Source organism: Equus caballus, chromosome 10, assembly GCF_041296265.1.
Source record: "Equus caballus isolate H_3958 breed thoroughbred chromosome 10, TB-T2T, whole genome shotgun sequence".
NCBI classification, from domain to species: domain Eukaryota; kingdom Metazoa; phylum Chordata; class Mammalia; order Perissodactyla; family Equidae; genus Equus; species Equus caballus.
In genome coordinates, this window is record NC_091693.1 from 55,166,687 (window position 1) to 55,190,488 (window position 23,802).

General features: G+C 36.3%; 1 protein-coding gene across 6 annotated transcripts in view; it reads left to right on the forward strand.

Annotated features, from left to right (window-relative positions):
* Positions 1-23,802, forward strand: part of FUT9 (fucosyltransferase 9) — a 210,804-nt gene that overhangs the window by 148,514 nt on the left and 38,488 nt on the right. Inside the window, exon 1 of one of the 6 annotated variants that reach the window (XM_070223564.1) lies at positions 4,441-4,597. The exons of the other annotated variants lie outside the window; for them this stretch is intronic. The gene's annotated coding sequence lies outside the window, so the exon portion shown is untranslated. Of the gene's footprint in view, positions 1-4,440; positions 4,598-23,802 lie in introns of those variants that run through there. 6 annotated transcript variants of the gene reach the window in all.

Genomic DNA, 23,802 nt, shown 5'->3' on the forward strand with positions numbered 1-23,802 from the left:
ATTTGACATGTCTGTGGGAGATCCAAAAGGAAAGATCAAGTAGGCAGCTTGAAATATGAGACTAGAGTCCAGGGGTGAGATCTGGTCTGAAGATGCACAATTGGTAACTTTATTCATATATATGGAACAAAGGAGGATATGAGAACTAAGCTCTAGGACACTGCAACTTGAATGCTTAATAAGGCTGGGCATGACCAAGAAAGGAGCCAAGAAGGAGTGACTAGTTAAAGAAGGAAAACTGGGAAAATGTGATATTTTGATCCAATTGCAGCAAGTTTTCACTGGAGGAGGGAGAGCATAATTTTATCAAATATCACTCATAAGTAAAGTAAGAGTAACTGATATGAGGATAGAGAATTGATCATTGAATTTAGCAAAGAGGAGAAGAATTTCATGAAGTAGCAAAGGAAAGTGCCTGATTGGAATGCATTTAATAGGAATAGAAATAGAAAAAGTGAAGAAAGTGAACATATATACAACCAATTTGGAGAGTTTTGCTGCAAGGTAGAATATAGGAAAGGATCAGCAACCTGCAGGGAAGTGACATCAAGAGAAGTTTGTTAGATTATTTGTTTTAAGACGGGAAACTTCTTTGTATTATGATGGGAATAATACTATAGAGAGTAGAAAAAATGAATGATAATGGAAAGAAAGGGTCTCAATGTTCTTGATTAGGCAAGAAAGGATGGGATTTACTGTACAAATCAGGAGACTGACTTTAATAGGAATATAGCTCATCTATGGCAACAGGCAGGAAAGCAGGGTTTACTGATGTGGATGCTGCTAGGTCTGAACAGAAGGTAGTGGAAACCTGTTGACTTTCTCTTCTTTACATATATCATTTCATTTAATCCTCACATAATTGCTTTGAGGTGGATGCTCTTGTTTTCCACATTTTACACTTGAGAAATATAACCCTTAGAGAGCCTAAGTAACTTGTCCAAGATCAGGCTGTTCATAAGTGGTAGAGCTATATGATCTGATTTCAGAGTCATTGGTCCTGACTAACACGTTGTGTACCTCATACTATTGTTGATAGGACACTGCTGATCAAAGTGGTTGGTTGACATTTTTGAAGATGTGACTTATGATCTCTTTATTGTGGGGAGGTTAGTACTGATAGTAGGACGTTTTCAAGCTGAGACTTAAAATTAACCTCTCAAGAGGTCAGTCTGAAGAGTTTCAGAAAGGGTCAATAGTAGTATTTTTAAGAACATCATATATAATGGTAGCTTCTTCTCCAACAAAGAGTATCAATAACGGTTAGAGTCTCAAAAAATATTGTGCAAGGCACATAGGCTGGGGATACATAAAGAAAGAATACAGAATGCATTCTTCACAAATCTTATGTTTTATTCATAGAAAATGGATAATAAACAAGTAAAAAAATTAATAAGCAAGATGGTGATAACTTCTATGAAGTAAAAAAGCAGAAAAATATGAGAGTCCTTGGGGAGAAGAGTGCTACTTTAGGTAGGGTCAATGTAGCCCTCTCTGTAAAGGTGGCATTTAAATTGTGACCTGAAGAATGAGAAACAATCCCTCTAAAACCTAGGAAGAAAATTCCAGAAAGGACAAAGGCTGTAAGGAGGACAAAACTTGATACGTTCAAGGAACAGTAAGGAGACCAATGTGACTGGAATGCAGAATGAGAGGGAGACTGCTATCAAATGAAACTGGGAAATTGCCAGTGGCCACTTCTTACAGATTTGATAAAATGTCTGGATATTTTTGTCACTTTTTAGATTAGCGCATGGCAAGCCATTGAAATGTTTTAAGAAGGAATGAGAGATGATCTGATGTATGTGGCCATTAGAGTTGTTGCTCTTAAGAGTAAGAATCGGCCTTTACTTTGGCCCTTATAACAAAGCTGCCCACTTTTGCAGACTTGTACTAAAAAGGATGACTCTAGGCATAATCAATATTTTTCTCATAAAGACTTGAAACTTCTCCAGGTACTTGGTTAAAATAGATGGTTGAGACACCAGAATTTTCTCCTATATACGACAAAAAGAGTTGTTTGGAGCTGAAAATTTTGAAGAGTCATCACCAATTCATATAACAAAAAGAAAAATATCTTTCTAGAGTGCCTTCCCTCTAGAATACATGTGATGATAGTCAAAAAGCTTGCCAGCCCTCTGCCACTTCCCCAGAAACAGCCACTGAGAGGGAAATGTGTACAGAGCTATACTGGGGAGTGTTCTGGGGAATACCTACAAAGGAGCAAGAGAAGCAAGACTGGGTAGAGGGAGAAAGGAGATCTGCCATGTGGCCTCACACAATCATTAGGAGTTCTGGAGATGAGATGGCACTTCAAAGATGACCTACATTGAGGCAGGGGGGCCAGGTCTTTGTACTCTCACCTTGATGAGATTGTGAATCCAGGAGCAAATTTGGGAGAAGCATTCAGCTATGTAGGGACTCAACTGTGAGCTCCAACAGCCACAGCAACTGGGGAAATGAGTGAGTGCCAAAGTCCTAAAAGAGGGAGCTGAGTGTTGCCCCACAGTGTCCACTATAGTGACCTTACCAAGTAGTGAATAACTGATCTGCTGATGGGTAACTTAGTGTCGCCCACGGAAATGTGCAGCAGATATGATCATGTCAAGTCTAACACCAAATTAAATTGTACTGATGGTTTCAGTTGCATTAAAAATTCACTCCCAGTTAAGTATAGTAAAATAACGACATTATCATAGAGGATAGGGTTATTTGAGGATTCAGTGAAATAGTGCAAATAAAATACTCAGTATAGTTATGGGCATATAGTAAGTACTCAATAAAGGCCAGCTAAGTTAAGTAGATGAAATGAAATCAAAGCTTTTAGAAAGTCATAGTTTCTGTTTTATTATTGTCACAAGTGTGTGTGTGTACGTGTGTGTGTGTGGTGTGGTTTTGTTGCTGCTTGTGTTTGGTTTTGTATTTTTTTTTATTTAAGATTAGAATTAGATGTTTATCTCTCAGGAAGAAGTTTTATTTACTGTAGAAGTGCACAATCATTTTAAATTTAGATAGTTTATTCCTCTCTTTAGATTTTCTTAATTGAAGAACTATTCTAAAATGAGTACACATTATAAATAAAACCTTTTCTCTCATGTTCAAATCTCTTTTCTAAGGCTGTGTTTACCAAATTTTTCTCCTCTTCTCTTTAAAACTGTTTATGATTTTGACTCATTTGGGGAAATTCAAATCAACATTTTTTTATTGTGTTGAGAAACAGAAATTAATTTCTTATGGTAAAGATGAGCGAGAGATTACTTTCTGCCAGCCAAATAAATTTGGAATAAAGTTGAGTGAATGATTTTTTTCATTAGCCTGTGAAAAGGCTATTTATTTCCACATGTAATTATAAAATAAGTAATTCTGACTTAATGAAATAAAACCAACCCTGAAAACAAATAGGACTCATTTGCAGTTCCAGCTAAATTAGATACCGAAAAATGCTTGCATTCTGGTGTGTTTTGAAATGACTAATGAAATTACAAATATAATATTTCAAAGAACAAGGATAAAAGCTTTGATAGAGAAGGAAACATATGTACATACATAGTATCTCAGGAAGTTCCAACTCACTTTGTCATTTTAATCTTTCTCTTGTTTATAAGTCAAAGATGTGAAATCACATAAGAAAATTGAATCTCATGGTGATGCTAAATTTCATGGGAATGGAGTATATAAATAGTTTACAATGTACACAATAGGTCAAATTGGTATTGTGATTCCATGAGAGTCAAATGCTTTATTTGATAAATGCAGAAACTCAAGCTTGCCTCTGGCAGAAGTCTAAAATAGGTTATAAATAAGATTTAATGTTAACAGCAGGGATTTATAGTAACCATAAACAGAAAACAACCCACATTAATATGTTAGGATCATGAACTACATTACATCAAAATCAAACTGTTCTCTTTTTTTCTTTAAAAATGAATAGCCAATGAACTAGTCAAACCAGTTAAACTGGAACAAAATCTCCTTCACACACACGCACACACACACACACACACACACACAAACACACATACTGTTGGATTGGAATAAAATAAGAAAACATTATTACTGTCACTTAGAATCGTTGCCTTATAGGTTGAAGATAATAGTTTTCCCATGGTTTCTGTTGCAAGTTAATAAAAGTCCAGTAAGTATGTAATAATGACAAAGAGCTACTGTCCTGGGATTAGAAGGAAATATATTTTCTAGCTCTGCATTCAGACAACACATTTGAAACCCTGGAGAATGAGGCATGTGGGGATTGCGTTCTGAGTCAAGTAGAAACTCAAAAAGAAATCCCAGTTTTCCATAAAACTCTCCTACTTTCTCAAAGTTACTCATAGTCTTGATTTAGATGTAAATCAACTAACTGTCGATTGTATGGGGGAACGGTATGTGGTTGCTCCTCTTGCTTTTTTCCTTCTTTCTTCCCCTAAATCTCCACTGTTTTAGTTTCAGTCCTGAAAGAAGAGCATGAGACAAAGATTTCATTGCCAGTAATTTTGAGGAGCATCTGATCCTAAGAAACAGGAGTACGAGACAGGACAAGTCAAAAAGGAAAGATATGAAAGCTTTTTCCAGTATCCACTGTCAAGTTGGCCACCAATAGGTAACTGGCACTCAAGCCCATGGCACATTCTGAGGAGCCTTACAAAATGTGTCAAAGCTGTTTACCTAGGAGGTGAAAGGCAAAAGCATTTATCTGTCAGTTCCCACCCCATTTGGACAAGGTTGACTAGATATTAGCTGCCCAGCACTTATGAATGCTTTGCAAGATCCCAAGAATGTCCCACACTCAGTGTGTCAAGGGAGTCTCAAGGCAGTAAGGGGTTGGCGCATGTCCCAAGGAAAGGCACTGCTGGGTTGCATCTGCCACAACTGGTGGAAGGCTGCCTGGCAATGGTCACCTCACTGCAGCAAAAGTTGAACTGCTAGGTGGGGCTCAGAGCATGGTAAGGTGGGGCATAGGTGCTATCTAAGACACCCATCCTCTTCCTCATGTAGTCTAGTCTCTTTTAAGCTCTACATTTAGGTCTCTGTTGCTATTCTCTGCAAACTGAGGGGATTTTATATCAGATGCATGACCTTTATTTTTCTGGAGCCAGATGAAAGCAAAATAGAGATATCTTTAACATTAAGTACTTTAAAAATCCAAATAGTAGCTTTAAAAGAGGGTCCATGAAGCAAAATTTTGAATCCTCTGACATATTCAAGGGCTCCCTTCTCCTCAAGGGGTGCCCATTCTTGGTTTTCTCCGACTTGTCCCAATCCTTAAATTAGGCAGCTGACCTGAAACATTATCCTGAGATCCTGTCTTAAAACAGCTAGCAGAGCGAAATTTTCTAATACTTAAGACTACTTTTGGTTGACTATTGTTTGACAATTCTAAAGTTAGAAAATATGGCCTCAAATCACAGGAATAAAAGGTTTCCTTTAATGTTTTCTTGGGGACACTCCCATTTACCACCATATGCATTTTTAGATGCGTTTTGTTCCTGCCAAAATGCTTGTTTGAGATGTGTGTGGATCTGAATACAATTTCAAGTGATTGTTTGGTCTCTGTATTTGGAAAACAGCACTACATCACTGAGACATGCTCAGTTTATTAACTACACCATCCCTGTAAACTTTTACCCCTTTCTTGAAAATTAGAGTCTCAGCAGGGTGAGTTTCTGCATCACACTACCAGAGTTTAGACACTGTTGCCAAAAGTCAAGACAAGAAAGAAAGGAACCTAGTTATTGAAAAGAACTGGACAATCATTGCAAGTTTAAGGCTAAGAACTGACAACTAGCAGCTAACAAGCAGGTTTAAGTCCCTAAACCAAAGATTAAATCTCTAGGGTACATTGGTATCCATGCTCAATCTCAGTAGCTTCAGCTTTACTCTTTATTCAACTATTTTATATATTTACCACTTTACTCTTATTTAACTATTGTGCAAGGTGATGCTATTATTACTCCAGAGGCATTCCTCTTTTCTTTTTATAGAAATGTGTTTAGAAGTAGAAAATCAGATACGTACGTCACAATTCCAGGGTCAAGTGGCAAGTCCCGGTAGATCTTCAACAAGCCTCAAGATTCTCATTTTGTAAATACCATTTGTCCAAAAGGATTATCACCATGGAGGACAAAATAAACAAAGAGCGATAATTCTCATTCTTGAGGAGATGTCTATATAATCTGAGGACATAAAAGAGCCATGCACAAATATTTACATAATATATAAGTAAGTGTGAAGTTTCCCAGTATCATTGAAATACAAAAAAAAGAGGCCAGCCCTGTGGTCAAGTGGTTAAGTTCACGTGCTCCACTTCAGCAGCCTGGGGTTTGCTGGTTTGGATCCTGGGCATGGACCTACACACTACTTATCAAGCCATGCTGTAGCAGCATCCCACGTAGAAGAACGAGAGTGACTTACAACTAAGATATACAACTATATACTGGGGCTTTGGGGAAATCCAAAAATTGTTAAAAGTCTGGGGTCTAAAATAGATGGTTTTATGCATTTGGGAAAGGACTTATAGGGAATGGGAGGTTTGAATTTGGACTGGTGGAGATGGGCAGAAGATGCATTCCTTGTACGTGAACTGTTCCACAATGCACACAGCGTTCTGTCCAGCCACAATGACATTTTTCTATTTCCTTTAGTTCCTCTCTGCTGCTTTTTCTCAGATCATGAGGGGCTGGCTCCCACTTGTCGTTGAAGTCTCCTCTTAAATATCCTGGTATCATCTTTTTTACGTAGACACTAGTTACTCTCTAGTACTATGTTTTATTTTCTTCAGTAAACCTGCCTTAACTGATACTGTCTTGTTTACTTGTCTTTAATATATTGTCTGCTATCCCCCACTAAAATGTTAACTGCGCGAGGCAAGAGAACATCTCTATCTTCTTTACTTGCTGTATCAACAGCAACTTGAATATACTCAAAATGAAGTTGGTAACAAATCATATTTATTGAATGAACTGATGAATCTATGACATATAACCACATGACATTACCTCTTTCTGGGTGAGAGGCGGAAATTGAACAAGTCTTTCTCTCAAAATCTTTGCTCCCCAGAGGTTTCCTTGACTATGTCTTGCTTCATTTAAAGTCTATTCAATAAAAACAAAAGAGAAAAATTGATGAATATGTTATGAGATAAAATATTCTTGCATCTGTCTCTTAAAGGTATGAATTTGGCAAGATGGAACACCTGGTCTTTTATTTTTACAATATGATCATTTAACACGTATTATGGACATTTAAAAGAAAAATCCTACAGATTTTCTTTTGTTTTCTTCAACACTGTCTTTTTCAGAAGATCTACTATCATCTTACTGCTTTGCTAAGAGTTTTAGGTTTTTAAGTAAATGTGATTGCCACATTGCTGTCATTAAAAGTTTCTTTTAAGAAATCATTTGCATAACAAAGTAGTTAATAATTGTTTGTGTTGATTGTTGTTTAGTTTTTCTAAAGAGAAATGTGGAATTTTATTCTGTGAACCAAGACTAAGAGAAATATAAGAAGTGTTTATTAAGACTTCTAAAATGAGGAACTTCTTCCACTGGTTGAGACAGGAAATATGGAATCTCATAGCCCAGTAAATCTCTCACTTGCCTTTAAAGTTATAGACCACTACTTGCCCCACCTCTTTCATCAAAGCAAAAGAGATGTGATTGGTTAAATGCAAACTCTTCACCATACCATAAAACATCTCAAATTAATGTCCTTGTATTTAAAGAGCAGCACACCATTAGGAAGAGATGTTAAAGACACTTAGGTTACTATTAAAGAAAGGATAGCTGAGTGTTGTTAATAACTGTTTTCAAGAATATAAATAGCTTTGCAAAAAGGTTGACCAGATGTTTTCCATCTACATGGTGACAGAATCAAAATAAGTGGTTGCAAATTACAACAAGAAAGATGTAAATTATACCTAAAAAAGCTTCTGTGCTGGAGAAGGCTGTTGAAATCTAACAGTTATTTTTTTACCAGTTAAGCATAGAATTACTTGGAGGCAGAGGTTAAACAAAATAGCATCTACCAGGGTTTTTCTCCTGGCAAGAAATAGACACAAGGATCCCCAAATAAAAAAGGCTGACCACTACCACAATCACAAGATATACACATTGTATTCTTATTTTTCCCCTTTCATTATTATGCTTTCACTTGAAAGCAGGAAAAAAAATGATAAAGTGAACCCAGGAAGTGTGACTAGGTTAAACAGATTGAAGAAGATGGAAATAAATGGAGAAGATAAGAAGAATTTACAGAAAGTAATCTGTGAATAATAAGAAATCCAAGGACTTCTAGACAAGTCCAGTTTTGAAGTCCTGAACAAATTATCTAAATAACATCCCAAACAAAAGCTCCTTGAAACTGAATGCAAACCATTTCATATATATGCTTTCTCTTTTCTTTTCTTTTTTTTTTTTTCATGATAAAGGTCCAAAGTGTTCGTCTATTCCACAGCGGTAGTTAATTCCAAAATGTTTCAGGATCTGATACTAACCATGGCTGTGGACAAATTGTACTGCTATGCCAATGACAACTTTGCTATCACAATTGGAGTTAGCTAGATTGAAGGACTTCTTTCTTGAAACTGGTCTGAAAAACTGTCTCAACAAGTCTTTCAGGAACTATTTTAAGCTAAAAGAATGCCCTTTTGGCTCCCACTTCCCTGAGGCTATAGTTTAGGAGATAAATCCTAGAGCTCATCAAAGAGAAAAAATGGTGCCTCTCTGAGGCCCTGACCCATATCCTTCCCAGCCAGCACACTCAGTACTGCCTTTATTGAGTAAAGGCAAGGAACTGTATTTTCATTTCCTCTCCGCCCCGCTCTCCTCTTCTCTCAGCTAAGTACATCCCCAACACTACCTTGTCTGCTAAGAAATATATAAGACATACAGTCACTTTGAAAGAGACAGAGAAAAATTACTACAGATTCAGTCATCGAATATTGTACCTACTCTGTGGTTAGCAGTAGTAGCTATTTATATACAGATGTCATGGGCACCTGGTTTAGTGTTGATTTAACTAGCAGTAAAGGGAAAACGTAGAGTTGGTTGCTTAAAAGTACTCTGGCTTTCCACCTGAGTCATCAGATATCAAGGAAAATAAATAAATAAATGCACATTATGGTTTAAAATAAGTTCTACCTGATGCTTTAAATCAGGGGTTGCAGACTTTTTCCATAGAGGGTCAGATAGTAAATATTTTAGGCTTTGTGGGCCATAGGGTTTCTGTCACAGTGACTCAGCTCTGTCATTGTAGCACAAGAGTGCCCATAGATAATACATAAATGGATGATGTGGCTGTTTTCCAGTAAGATTTTATTTACAAAAACAGGCAGTGGTTAGATTTGGCCACCAGGTGTATCGTTGACTGGCCCTTGATTGAAACAGTCCCTTTTGGTGACTTTAAATTTTTATTCTCTCAGATGTTCTTCTCTTTCACCTGCTTGTCTCAAAATTAGATAATTGAGGGTAATTTATCTGGCTTTAGATAAAGCCCAGGAGAAGGAGGGGAAGCATCTTGCTGAGCTCTTTCAGCCTCAGAGCCATGCTTATCTACCTGCTTCTGGCTTGTCCTGTTTGATTAAGTTTGAGGCCGGAATAACTATGACCTTAGACTTCCTGGTAAGGACACTTAGTGGAGCTGCTTGCCTGCCATGGATTCCCTCAGCTTCTCAGGTGCTATGACCACCAGGCCAGGCAGTCAGCTCTGCCGCCTCACAGGGCCACCTCACCATCTCATGGCATTTCCCTCTGGCAAGCTTCCCAGCCACATCTGCACCCGCCCCTCCCCCCATATCATATGTGAACCAAGGGCAGCTTGGGGAAACTGTCCTTCAAGATCTCAGGTGTCTGACTACACCAGCCAAGTTGACTTTGATGGCTCCTGTGGTTTTTAAGAGGCCTCTCTGCTTCCTTCTGTTTCTAATATTACCCTCAATTATCTAACACCCCTACTTGGGCCAGAGCCCAGAGAGCTTCCCTCAGCCTTTGACGTTAATATGTTAAAAAGGGAGTAAAGGCATTAGAAAAACCTTCTCTTAAAATATTAACTGAGCTTACATCTTGTACTATATGTCAGAAGCTAAAAATTACATTCTCCTTTCTCTTTTTATTTCTTCTTGAATAAATCCTAACTCACCCACCCCACTCCACACCTAAGACAGGTTAAGTAGACAGGCCAGCTGGGATAAAGGTCATGCATTGAGAAAGTTCAAAAAGGAAAATGTGTATGTAGTTTCAAACTATTACTCTGTTATATGTTACTTTATATTTCTTCACAACCAATCTTTCTAGATGGGTGCTTTTATTCCAGTCTAGAGATGAAAACACTAAGGCTCAGAGAACATGCTAAAGTTTGCCCAGCTACCGTACAAGACAGCAGGAGATACACCTCAGTGTCTGCCTCCACTCCTAGCTGCTCGTGTTCACCGCAGTTCCTGAAAGACACAGGATGCTAACTAGTGGTGAAGAGCATGGGTCTGTGTTCTGGCCCCAAACCCGCCAAATATTAGTTCTGACCACTTGGCCAAATTCATGAACTCTCAGCCTTTGCATAAAATCACTGGGATTAAATGAGATAACAATAGTATCAGCTATCTTTCATCAAGCCCTGACAGTGTACCAGACAGTTTCTAAATACTTTGATTCATTATCTCATTTAATTCTCAAAACAACCCTGTAATATAAGTATTGAAATTATTCTCATCTTATAGACAATGTATAGTAAAGTCCTCAGCAGGGAATCTGCCACATAGTAAATGCTCAATAATATTATCGGCTTCTTAATTATTATCTTCTTAATTATTACTCTTCCTTTAGAATCATACCCACCAGAACACTTATACAGACATCTGTTCCCTCAGAGCAGAAGCAATTCTTGCTAGGTAGCCTTTGTTTGCTTACAGTATGGAGGAGAGAAGGGCGCTCTCATTTTTAAAATGACTATAAGAGTGTCAGACTTAAGAACAAAATTCAATGTCCACCTACACAGCCATTCTGCTCAACTTCTGTTGCTGCCTATCCTCCTGGGGTTCAGGGCCCTAGGACACAATGCCAGTGTGATGAAGTAAGAGGAGAAAGTAAAAGTACATATACCAGGATGGTCAAAACAAGCTGCTGAGTCAATTCAATATCCAGGCAAGACTTCTCATTTCAATTTACATTTCTGTTTGAGTTATCTTAATTTTGATCCCCTTGATGAGTTGAATTTGGACTTTTTTCATTTTGAATTCGTAGTATCACAACTGTATTTCTCCATTTCATGAAGAGAAGAGCAATTGTATTCTGGAATGCCTTGAACCAGAAGCCAAAATATATGGTTTGAAATTCCTAGTGTCACTAAATATGTGATATTAGTAATAATTTAACTTTTACCTCTCTGTTTTCATAACTCTATCAAGCTATAAAATGACACTGTCGGATTAGATTATCACAAAGATATCTCCCAGCTAAAAATTGTTTCTTAATTATTTTGTATTGCTATCAACACAAACGCTCACAAATCTCTTCATCTTTAGTCGATGTAAGACTTGCAAATATTTCCATTGTCAACCATCTGACAATCATTAATTAAGGAGATTCTAACTCTACGCTTTGAATAATGCCTTCATTTTTAGAAATAATTTTTTATGAGTCTCAATTCCTCATTTGATTTACTATTTAACTGAAATATAAATGGAGGAATATGAACTACAATATCTAAGGGTCTTCTAGCCCTATCAGTATGTAACCATTTAACATAATAAACACCGTGGAAAAGCACCAATTTCCCTTCTCATTGCTGCATGTGATTTGGCTTTTGAACTGTGCCTATGTTTGCTTCACACCAACATTTACTGTTGGCAATTCGTGGAGTCACATTGTGAAAAAAATACTATATTCTTCTGCTTTAAGGATCCCATTTATTTTTGGATTTCGCAGAGTTGCCATCTAACAACAACAGCAAAACTTTTGCAGTTTCCCTAGCTTTGGGATTTCTAGAGGATCTGAGTCTCATTTAATACCACAAGGAGCAGAAGCCTCACTCTCTGAAAGCATTGAAATTGTTATGGTTAGAAATTTCCAGCTATTAGGAGCTCGGGTATCATCATCCCATGTTGCAAATGACCATAAAATATTTGTCCCTCTCCACTCCAGAGAAAGAAAGAAAAAAACTATAAGGTCAGAATGTTTGCTTGAATGTTCTTTTATTTATTTATTTAGTCATCTACTCATTTAATAGATATTTATGCCTCCCATATGCCAGAAACTGTGCTAGTTAGCTAGAATAGAAAGTTCAAATAAATTTGGTTCATGCTTCCATGGAGCTTAGGGTCTAACAGGGGAGGAACACAGGCAAATCCACCACGGTCTCATTATAATGCAAATGCCGTGTCAGAGAGATGGACAGCAGCTATGGGAGCACAGAGGAGGAAAGTCTCTCTTGTCAAGATAAAATCTTTTAAAGTACATAGTATTCAACAGGATTGGTATCTTACTTTACCACTTGTTTTTTGGCTTATACGTTCTTTAAGAGAGCTTACTTATATTTATTGTAACATCCATTTATAACACTGTCACATAAACACAGGAACTTAAAAATATTTAATGAGCATTTGTTCTGTGCCAAGCTCTGGGTCAGTTAGTTTGTCACCTGTGAGAAAAAATGGAATTTCAGTACACGAGAATGATGAAAATTAAGAAAATGAAAATGAGTGAAAAGTCACTTATTCCCAAAGAGAACACCTGAAAAATGTTTTCCGAAATTGAAGGTCAAAGAGGGGCAAAGCACATCAGAGAAAATGAGTTTCCTAATCTCATGGAGCCAGATTTGCCTATTGAGCATACAGTTTATGACAAAATAATTGTCCAGTAATTACTCTAAAAGATGGAACAAAATCAAATTAAAATGGAGCAAATTGCCTTTTGCATTGTGGCCAATGACAAGTAATGACACATTCATGCTGCAAAATACCACTTTCTTCTTTGTGAGAAGCGACTTATTGCTTGGTAGTTAAGTGACTAGGTTACCTCATGTAAAATCTCCTGCAACCCTCTCTCTCAGAAAAAGTACAAAGTTTATTCTCGCTACTGCCATATGTGACCATTTTATATTCAGTAATGAAAAAGTGTATGTCTTAAGCCATACACATGTATGTGTAACACGTATTATAGGTCATAATTACCAAGTGCTTGCTATGTGCCAGGGAGTGTTTCAGATAATTTACATGTATCAATTCATTTTACATGCACAAATCTAGCAGGTAGGCATTCTTCTCATTGTTTAGATAAATAAGTGAGATATGGAAAGGTTGAGGATATTGCTCAAAAATTTCACGGAGAGCAAGCCCTAGGTCTTGGATTCAAAACTAGGCAGGCTGTGTCCAGAGTAGGTGTTCTCAGGCACAGAACAATGTGTCATGTGTCCCAAATAATCTAGAAGTCAGTGAATGGTTTTTCTTTTTCCATGTTTTAAAGATACAATCTAGCACATATCTCACATAGCACAAAGTAAAAACAAATTTGAGTCATAGATGAATACAAAGTGAGTGGAGTAGTTGTTATTTTTTTAATCTACAACATTTAGATATTATTTTCCAAGTTAGAAAGAGACAAATAGACGACATTGGAGGAGAGAGGAGACCTACTGGTGGCTCAGGCACCAAAGGGAAAACATTCAGGATGTGTTTCTCTGCTTTCTAGACTCAGGAAAAAGATTTTTGTCAGTGTACTTACAGATAAGCAGTTACATTAACCTAGACACACAGGTAACTGACTGGCAAGTTATTCATTCAGAAAGGGGGATATGAATTTTAGTTGATTTCATTCATATAAGAAATACTTATTGAGCAACACAATCAAGCAACCACTGTGACAGACTTTCACATTGTCTGCAGGGTGTGAAAATGTAGGAGACTTCAAAGAAGGATGTATTATTCTGCTAGGGCTACCACAGTAAAGTACCAGAGACTGGGGGCCTTATTATTTTCTCACAATTCTGGAGGCTGGAAGTTCAAGATTAAGGTGTCAGCAGGGTTGGTTTCTGCGGAAAGCTCTCTCCTTGAATTACAGATGATCACCTTCTACTGTGTGCTCACATGACCTCCTCTTTGTGGGTTTGTGGGGTAGAGGGAGAAGCATAAGCCCTCTGGGGTCTCCTCTCATAAGGACAAGAATCCTATCTGTTCAGAGCCCCACCTTTATAACCTCATTTAACCATAATTACTTCCTTAGAGGCCCCATCTCCAAATACAGCCACACTGAGGGGTTAATGCTTCAACATATGCTTTTGAGGAGTATATAAACATTCAGTCAGTAATAGGAGGTAATCTGATCCCTTTAAAAATAAATTTAAAAATTTCACTCAGGGGAAGTGACATAAGAACAAAATCAGAGGATGTTATTGTACTGTTGCTTTGCTGTGGTTATTTTTAAAAATACATGCATTGAGATGTTACTATATTTGAAAATCTTGATGCCATGGACAATTCTGGGAAAATGCATATAATCAAAATTAACTCAAGTACTAGAAAAAGATCAAATACATAAATAAAAGAAATTGGAAACGTTATCAAATAACTAAAAAAGATGAGGATGACAGCCAATTGGTTTCAACCTCTCAAGGAAAGATAATGTTTACACTACAAAATCTTCTCAGTAATATTACCTGATGCATAAAATAAATATTAATATCAACAGTTAGCATTATTTTGCACTTACAAATTTTCTAGAAACAGTGCAATGCTTGTATTATTTCACTTAACTCTTTATATAAATAGCCTAGCCTTAATACCAAAACTTAATTAAGAGGACCCCATAACAAAAAAATACATAGTCACTTCTGGGTACATAGGCAAAAATACCTAAATAAACATCAGCACTAATTTGTACAGACAAATAGTATTATACCAATAATTTAAGAAAGATTTAAATAAGGAAATATATTAATATCATAACACAGCAAATAACTAATACCAAAAGTCATAGGATACTCTTAGTAGAAGAAAACGCATTTAATTAAAATAAGCAAATGAAAAAACAGAATCAGTAATTGATTTAAAGGTGAAATGGAAAGCAACTTCCTTGACACAAGACAGTATCTCCATCTTATACAATTGCCAGAAGTGACAAAAGTCCTTACAAATAGAAACGAGTGAAAGATACCAAGTCATTCTTATTACTTAACATTATTCCAAAAATTCTGTCATGAAAAATTTGTTTTACCTATTGAAAATTATAAAGAAAAACATTATTATTTACAAAGTCTATGCATATATATCTTAAAGACTCAATAAAATCAACACAAAATTCTTAAAATTAGTAGTTCTGTAAAGTGTTCCAATAAAACATAAACGTGCAAAATCAAAGGGCAGAGTTTGGAAGAGAGGGCGTATGAGGATCCTGAACTCGCCTCCTCCAATGGACGCAACAAATCTACAATTATCTGTGGAACAATTTCCTCTGAGAGAGATGTGGAAACTGAATGCAAGGAACCTCCGCACAGACGGACAGCATAGACGGGATGGAAGAAGCAGAGATACGCCCCGCTCAGGAAAACAACACACCCTAATGGTGGAGTTCATGGCTGGGAGCGATCTTAAAGGTACGGAGCTTTTCCTAGAGGAGCGGGGAATATGAGTTCCATATTAGGCAGTCCAGCCCTTAGACCCGGCACAACAGAGATGAGATCCCATAATACCTGGCTTTGCTGGCCTTGAAAACCAATGGGGAATATGCCCAGGAAAACTACAGAACTCCAGGGAAAGAAAAACCTGCTCTTAAAGGGCCCACCCACAGACTCACGACCCCAAAACCAGCACAAAGTGTACAGTCCACTGGTGAAAGAGACTCACTTACTAAGTTTGGAGCACATCCTGGGGAGGCAGGAGGTGGGTGGGCCCACCTCCTAGGACAGAGTCACTGGTGACCGCCATTATTGTCATCTATTTCAGTCGTGCTGACACAGACGCTGGAGGTGCCATTGCAATGCTTCCTCTAGCCTGTGAGCACAGGATTCTGCTCCACCCAGTAGAGCATGTGAGGCAATTGAGCACAGCCAGGAACCAGGCAGCCTGCCCCGGGGACTGGCATCATCCACCAGTGAGCCCATGGTGGACACTCACAGCAGTGGGGCATGTGGGACTGCAGCAGCAGGGTGTTGTGCCTGCAGCAGACTTGTGCTGCTGGCCATCATAAGCAGTCACACGGGGATCTGCCACACCTTCCAATGCCTGAAACAATTGTGTGCTGCCCTGCCCCACACATCTGTGCTATTAAGGTAGCAGTGTACCTGCAGGGAAGCATAACCAGATCTTGTCAGAGGCCTGCCCCACCCCAAAAGCAAGCTGACAGCAGCTGAGTGCTGCAAGAAGCCACTCCAGAGACCTGCAGCAATTGTGAGCCACCAAGCCTAGCAGTCAGCCACACTGGGAGCCTCACTCACTTACCAGCAAAACGGGAACAGTTGTGTGCTATTAGACCTTGCAGCCAGCCATGCTTGGGGCTTGACCTGCCCAATAAATTGACCATAGCAGCTGCATGTGGCCAAGCCTTAGAATCAGTCAGCCCTGGAGGCCAGCCTAGCCTACCTGTGTGCCTACAGCAATAGCAATCCTGTCACAATAAAAGGGAACATAGAGCTCACAGAGGGGACACTCCTGGAGTATTTGGCATGGGTGACCAGAGGGGAGCACAGGATGTTGCTGGGGCCCGTGAGACATCTCCTGCATAAGGCCACATTTCCAAGACTGGGAGATGTAGCCAAGCTACTTAATACATAGAAATAAGCAATGAGAAGTAGGCAAAGTGAAGAAATAAAGGAACATGTCCCAAATAAGGCAATAGGACAAATCTTTAGAAAAAGAACTAAATGAAACAGAGATAAAGAACCTACCTGATAAAGAGTATAAACTAATAGTCATAAGGATGCTCACTGGTCTAGAGAGAAGAATAGATGAATACAGTGAGAACTTGAACAAAGAATTGGAAAATATTAAAAAGAACTAATCATAACTCAAGAATATAATAGTGGAAATGAAAATTTCACTCGAGGGAATCCACAGCAGAGTAGATGTCACAGAAAAACATATCAACAAAATGGAAGAAAGAGTAGACAAAATCACCCAAGCTGAATAGAAAAAAGAATTTAAAAGAACAAGGACAGTCTAAGGAACATCTGGGACAACATTAAGCATACTAACATCAGCATTATAGGTGTCTCAGAAGGAGAAGAGAGAGACAAAGGGGCAGAGAATTTATTTGAAGAAACAATAGCTGAAAAGTTCCTTCACCTAAGGAAGGAAACAGACATCCAGGTACAGGAAGCACAGAAAGTACAAAGAGGCCCACACCAAGACACATTATAATTAAAATGTCAAGAATTAAAGATAAGGAGAGAATCCTAAAAGCTTCAAGAGAAAGACAACAGGTTACATACAAAGGAAACCCAGTGATACTATCAGCTGACTTCTCAGCAGAAACCTTACAGGTTAGAAGGGAGTGGCATGATATATGCAAAGTACTGAAAGGAAAAAGCCTTCAACCAAGAATACTCTGCTCAGCAAAGTTATCATTCAGAATGGAAGAAGAGATAAAGAATTTTCCAAACAAGCAAAAACAAAAGGATTTCATCACCACTAAACTGGCCTTACAAGAAATGTTAAAAGGACTTATTTAAGTGGAAAAGAAAAAGCCACAAATAAGAATAAGCAAATTATCAAGGAAAAAACATCACTGGTAAAGGCAAATATACAGTAAAGGTAGTGGATCAACCAACAAGAAATCTAGTAGGAAAGTCAAAAGATAAAAGTACTAAAATCATCTATATCTATGATAAAAGGTTGAGGGATACACAGAAATAAAAGAGGTGAAATATAAAAAACATGAAATGAGGTTGAGAGAGTAAAACTGTAGGACTTTTAGTAAGAGGTGGAACTCAAGAGATCATCAACTTAATATAGATTGCTATTCACATAGATTATTATGCATGAACCTCATGGTAACCACAAACCAAAAACCTATAATAAATACGCAAAAAATAAAGAGAAAGAAATTCAAATGGAACACTAAGGAAAGTCATCAGATCACAAGGGAAGAGAGCAAGAGAAGACAGGAACACAGAAAAACTACAAAAACATCAAGAAAAAAAGTGATAAAATGTCAACAAGTACATTCTTATCAATAGTTACTTTGAATGTAAATGGACTAAGTTCTCCAAAAAAAGACATAAGGTGGCTGAACAGATTAAAAAAAAACAAGACCCATATATATGCTGCATACAAGAGACACACTTCTGACCTAAGGACACTTTCAAACTGAAAGTGAAGGGATGGAAAAAGATATTCTATGCAAACGGAAATGGAAAGAAAGCTGGGATGGCAATACTTATATTAGACAAAATAGAATTTAAAACAAAAACTGTAACAAGAAACAAAGAAAGGCATTACATAATGGTAAAGGGAAAAATAAAACAAGAAAATATAACACTTGTAAATATCTGTGTACCGAACATAGGAGCAACTAAAAACATAAAGCTAATATTAACAGATATAAAAGGAGAATTGACAGTAACACAATAGTAGGAGACTTTAACACTCCACTCACATCAATGGATAGATCATTCAGACTGACGGTCAACAAGAAAACCTTAATCGACACATTAAATTGACCTTAAATGACACATTAGACCAGATGGACTTAATAGATATATACAGAACATTTTATCCAAAAACTGAAGAATGCACACTGTTTTCAAATGCACATGGAACATTCTCCAGGATAGACCACACATTAGGAGACAAAATAAGTCTCAATAATTTTAAGAATATTGAAATAATATCAAGCATCTTTTCTGACCACATGGTAAGAAAGTGGAAATAAACTACATGAAAAAAACAGGAAAAGTCACAAATACGTGGAGACTAAACAACATGCTACTGAACAACTATTGGGTCAATGAAGAAGTCAAGGGAGAAATAAAATATCTGGAGAAAAATAAAAATGAAAATATGACATGCCAAAATTTATGGGATACAGCATAAACAGTACTAAGAGGAAAATTTATAAGAGCACCCCCCTACCTCAAGAAACAAGAAAAAATCTCAAATAAATAATTAACATTACACCTTAAGAAACTAGAAAAAGAAGAACAAATGAAGCCCAAAATCAGTACAAGGAAAGAAATAATAAAAATCAGAGCAGAAATAAATAAAACAGAAACTAAGTGCACAATAGAAAAGATCAATGAAACTAAGAGCTGGAAGATAAACAAAACTGACAAACCTTTAGTTAGCCTCACCAAGAAAAAAGTCTCAAATAAATGAAACCAGAAACAAAAGAAATTAGAATGGACACTAGAGAAATAGAAAGGATTACAAGAGAATACTACAAAAACATATACACCAAAAAATTAGATAAGCTAGAAGACATGGATAAATTCTGAGAATTATACAACCTTCCAAAACTGAATCAAGAAGAAATAGATAATCTGAATAGACCAATCACTAGTAAGAAGATTGAAACAGCAATCAAAAACCTCCCAAAAAACTAAAGTTCAGGACCAGATGGCTTCCCTGGAGAATTCTCCCCAAAATTCAAAGATTGAATATGTATCCTTCTCAAACTCTCCCAAAAATTTGAAGAGGAGGGGATGCTTCCTAACTTATTCTATGAGGCCCACATTATCATGATACCAAAATCAGACAAGAACAACAACAAAAAAGAAAATTACAGGCCAATATCACTGATAAACATGGATGTAAATCTCCTCAAATAAAATGTTAGCAAATCAAATACAATAATGAAGTAAAAAGATCATACACCATGATTAAATGAGATTTATTCCAAGAATGCAAGGATGATTTAACAAACACAAATCAATCAACATGATTCACCACATTAACAAAATGAGGAATAAAAATCACATGATCATCTCAATAGATGCAGAGAAAGCTTTCATCAAGATACAGCATCCGTTTATGATAAAAACTCTGAATAAAATAGGTATGGAAAGAAAGTACCTCAACATAATAAAGCCCATATATGACAAACCCACAGCCAACACATACTCAACAGTGAAGAACTAAACACTATCCCTTTAAGAACAGGAACAAGACAAGGATGACCAATTTCACCACTCTTAGGTAACAGAAATAAAAGGGATCTAAATTGGAAAGGAAGAAGTAAAACTGTCACTATTTGCAGATTATATGATTTTCTATATAGATAACCCTAAAGAATCCACCAAAACACTATTAGAAATAATAAACAAATACAGTAAAGTTGCAGGGTACAAAATCAACTTACAAAAATCAGTTACATTTCTATATAGTAACAACAAAATAACAGAAAAATCAAGAATATGATCCCATTTACAATTGCAACAAAAAGAATAAATCTAGGAATAAATTTAATCAAGGAGGTGAAAGACCTGTACAGTTAAAACTATAAACATTGTTGAAAAAGTCAATGAAGATACAAAGAAATGGAAAGATATTCTGTGCTCATGGATTAAGGAATTAACATAGTTAAAATGTCCATACTTCTTAAAACAATCTGCAGATTCAGTGCTATCACTATCCAAGTCTCAATGACTTTTTTCATGGAAATAGAACCAAGAATCCTAACATTTATATGAAACAACAGAAGACCCTGAATAGGGGCCTGAGAAAAAAGAACAAAGCTGGAGGTATCACTCTCCCTGACTTCAAAACATACTATAAAACTATAGTAGTCAAAACAGTATAGTACTGGCACAAAAACAGACACACAGATTAGTGGAACAGAATTGAGAACCACAAAATAAACCCACATGTCTATGGACAGCTAATTTTTGACCAAGGAGCCAAAAACATACAGCAGAGAAAAGAAAGTCCCTTCAATAAACGGTGCTGAGAAAACTGGACAGCCACATCTGAAAGAATGAAAGTAGACAATTATACTGTACACAAAATGTAAATAAATAGATCTTGGATGTAAGACCTGAAACCATAAACCTCCTAGAAGAAAACACAGGCAGTGCGCTCATTGACATCAATCTTAGCAGTATCTTTTTGAATGTCATGTCTCCCCAGGCAAGGGAAACAAACAAGCGAAAAATAAACAAATGGGACTACATCAAACTAAAAAAACTTCTGCACAGCAAAGAAAAACATCAACAAAATGAAAAGACAACTTAATATTTGGGAGAAGATATTTGCAAATCATACATCTGGTAAGGAGTTTATATCCAAAATATATAAAGAACTCACACAACTCAACAAGAAAAGACAAACAACCCAATTGAAAAATGGGCAAAGGATCTGAACAGACATTTTTCCAACAAAGATATACAGATGGCCAACAGGCACATGAAAAGATGTTCAACATCCCTAATTATCAGAGAAATGCAAATCAAAAGTACAATGAGATATCGCCTCATGACTGTCAGAATGGCTATTATTAAAAAGACAAGAAATAGGAAATGTTGGAGAGGATGTGGCAAAAAGGGAACCCTCAACCACTGCTGTTGGAAATGTAAACTGGTGCAGCCAGTATGGAAAACAGTATCGAATTTCCTCAAAAAATTAAGATTAGAACTACCATATGATCCAGCTATACCACTTCTACTATTTATCCCAAAAATACAAAAACAATAATTCAAAAAGATGTTTGCATCCCTATGTTCATTGCAGAATTGTTTACAACAGCCAAGACTTGGAAACAACCTAAATATCTATCAACAGATGAACGGATAAAGAAGATGTGATATATGTACACAATGGAATACTACTCAGCCATAAAAAAAGATAAAATCTTCCCATTTGTGACAACATGCATTGACCTTGAGGGCATTTTGCTAAGTGAAGTAAGTCAGGTGGAGGAAGCCAAATACTATAGAATTCCACTCCTATGTGGAAGGTAAACAACAACAGCAGCAAACACATAGACATAAAGAGTAGATTGGTGGTTAACCAACAAGAAGGGAAGAGGGGGGAGGGTGAAAGAGATAAAGAGCACATGTGTCTGGTGATGTTTGTTAATTGGATTTTGGGTGATGAGCATGATGTAGTCTACAGAGAAATCAAAATATAATAATGTATACATGAAATTTATATATAATATTGTAGACCAATGTTACCTCAATAAAAACGTTTTTAAAAAAGAAAGAAATTTGACAAAAATAATTCCAGTGTCATCTGGAAGAATAAACAGGTTATATAAAATTGAAGAAAATAATTATCAGGGGGAAATTAATACATACAATTTAAAACATGCTATGATGCTGTAATCAACAGATAGATCAATGGAATGAAAGAGACAGTCTTGAAGAAAACTCATTCATATACCTGAAAGTGCTTGATAAATAAAGCATCATAAAACAGTGTGCAAAGGAAAGATTATACAACAAATATTTTTGGGAGAAATGGGCTAAGTATTTGAAAAATATATTAAGTTGTTCCTTACCATATATAAAGTATAAAAATAATTCCAAAGAGTTAGAAAATGTAATGTAAAACCAATTACAATTAAAACCTAGAATAGTTTATTGATTTGAAGCAAAAGAGGAAAAAGATATATTTAACTATATGAAACTTAATAACTTTTGCATACAAAAAGTGTTAAAACAAAATCAAAGGACAATATACCAAAAACTTTGAAACAAATATAAAATCGAAGAATATTATTGTGAATAAGTATAAGCGATAAAAAGTTTCTTCAGTTCAGCAAGTTAAACAGTAAAAGAAATTTGGAAATTAGACAAATGGGCAATCGATTTATAAATAAATACAAATAGCCAATAAACATAAGCTTACTTCACTAGTTACCAGAAAAATAAATTAAAACTTAACAAATTATACATTTCTTATCAAATGCAAAAAAAGCACATATACTTTAAAAGATAATACTCAGTGTGTCTACATTCTCTTGAGAAGAGTTCTTTCCTTTTTAAGGAAAGATCTGAGTTCTCATATCTTTACTAAGAGTGCATAGCCTTGAAATTGTTCATGCTCTTTCATCTAATTTTCCCCTTTCTCCAAATCAATCCTAAGGAGATAATCAGAATTGTAGTTATAAATTCATTGTGTAAATTGCATATTGTAGTACTACGTATTTATATTAGGAAAAAGTAAAAATAACCTTTATGACCAACAGTTGGTGAATGGGGAATAAATTACAGTATTCATACAGTGAAAGATTATCTTTCCATTAAAAATCAAGTTTTTTTCTTGGTGACATGAGCAAATGCTCACAACTTAAAGTAAAAGAAAAGTAGGAGAAAAAAATTCTAATTATCTGTTCTCACTATTGTTTAAAAAAATAGCATAAGCTGTTGGTAATTGAAACTAGATAGGTAAAGAGTTAAGATAACTAAGCAAATCTGTATAATAAAGACTAGAAAGAAAGACACAAAATATTGTTATTTCTGAGAGTTGCATTATACAGTTTGATTTATTATATTTGTTATTTTCAAAATTGTATGCAGTAAACAGTAAGCTAATACAAAGGATCAGATTGTCAAACAACACTCAGTTCAATGAAAGATTGTGTTCAGTATCAAGGTTTGTCAATAGTGTAAGGATGCAATCAATCAAGAGTCAAGGAGCGATCTGAAACATCCTACTAGCCACCATAGGCTCTCCTTTTTGCATCTCTGGTCCACAATAATAGAAGTTCCCAATGTCACCTCACACAGTGAGGATCATTTAAGTTATAAAACATGTGTATTTTATACTTGAGAGTTATATAGCTTATGTGACATTCCCCAGGGATCCATGACTCATAAATCCATCCAAGTTTACGTTTGTTTACAATATGCAATCCTAAACCAAGGATATCTTCCTCAAAATATTTC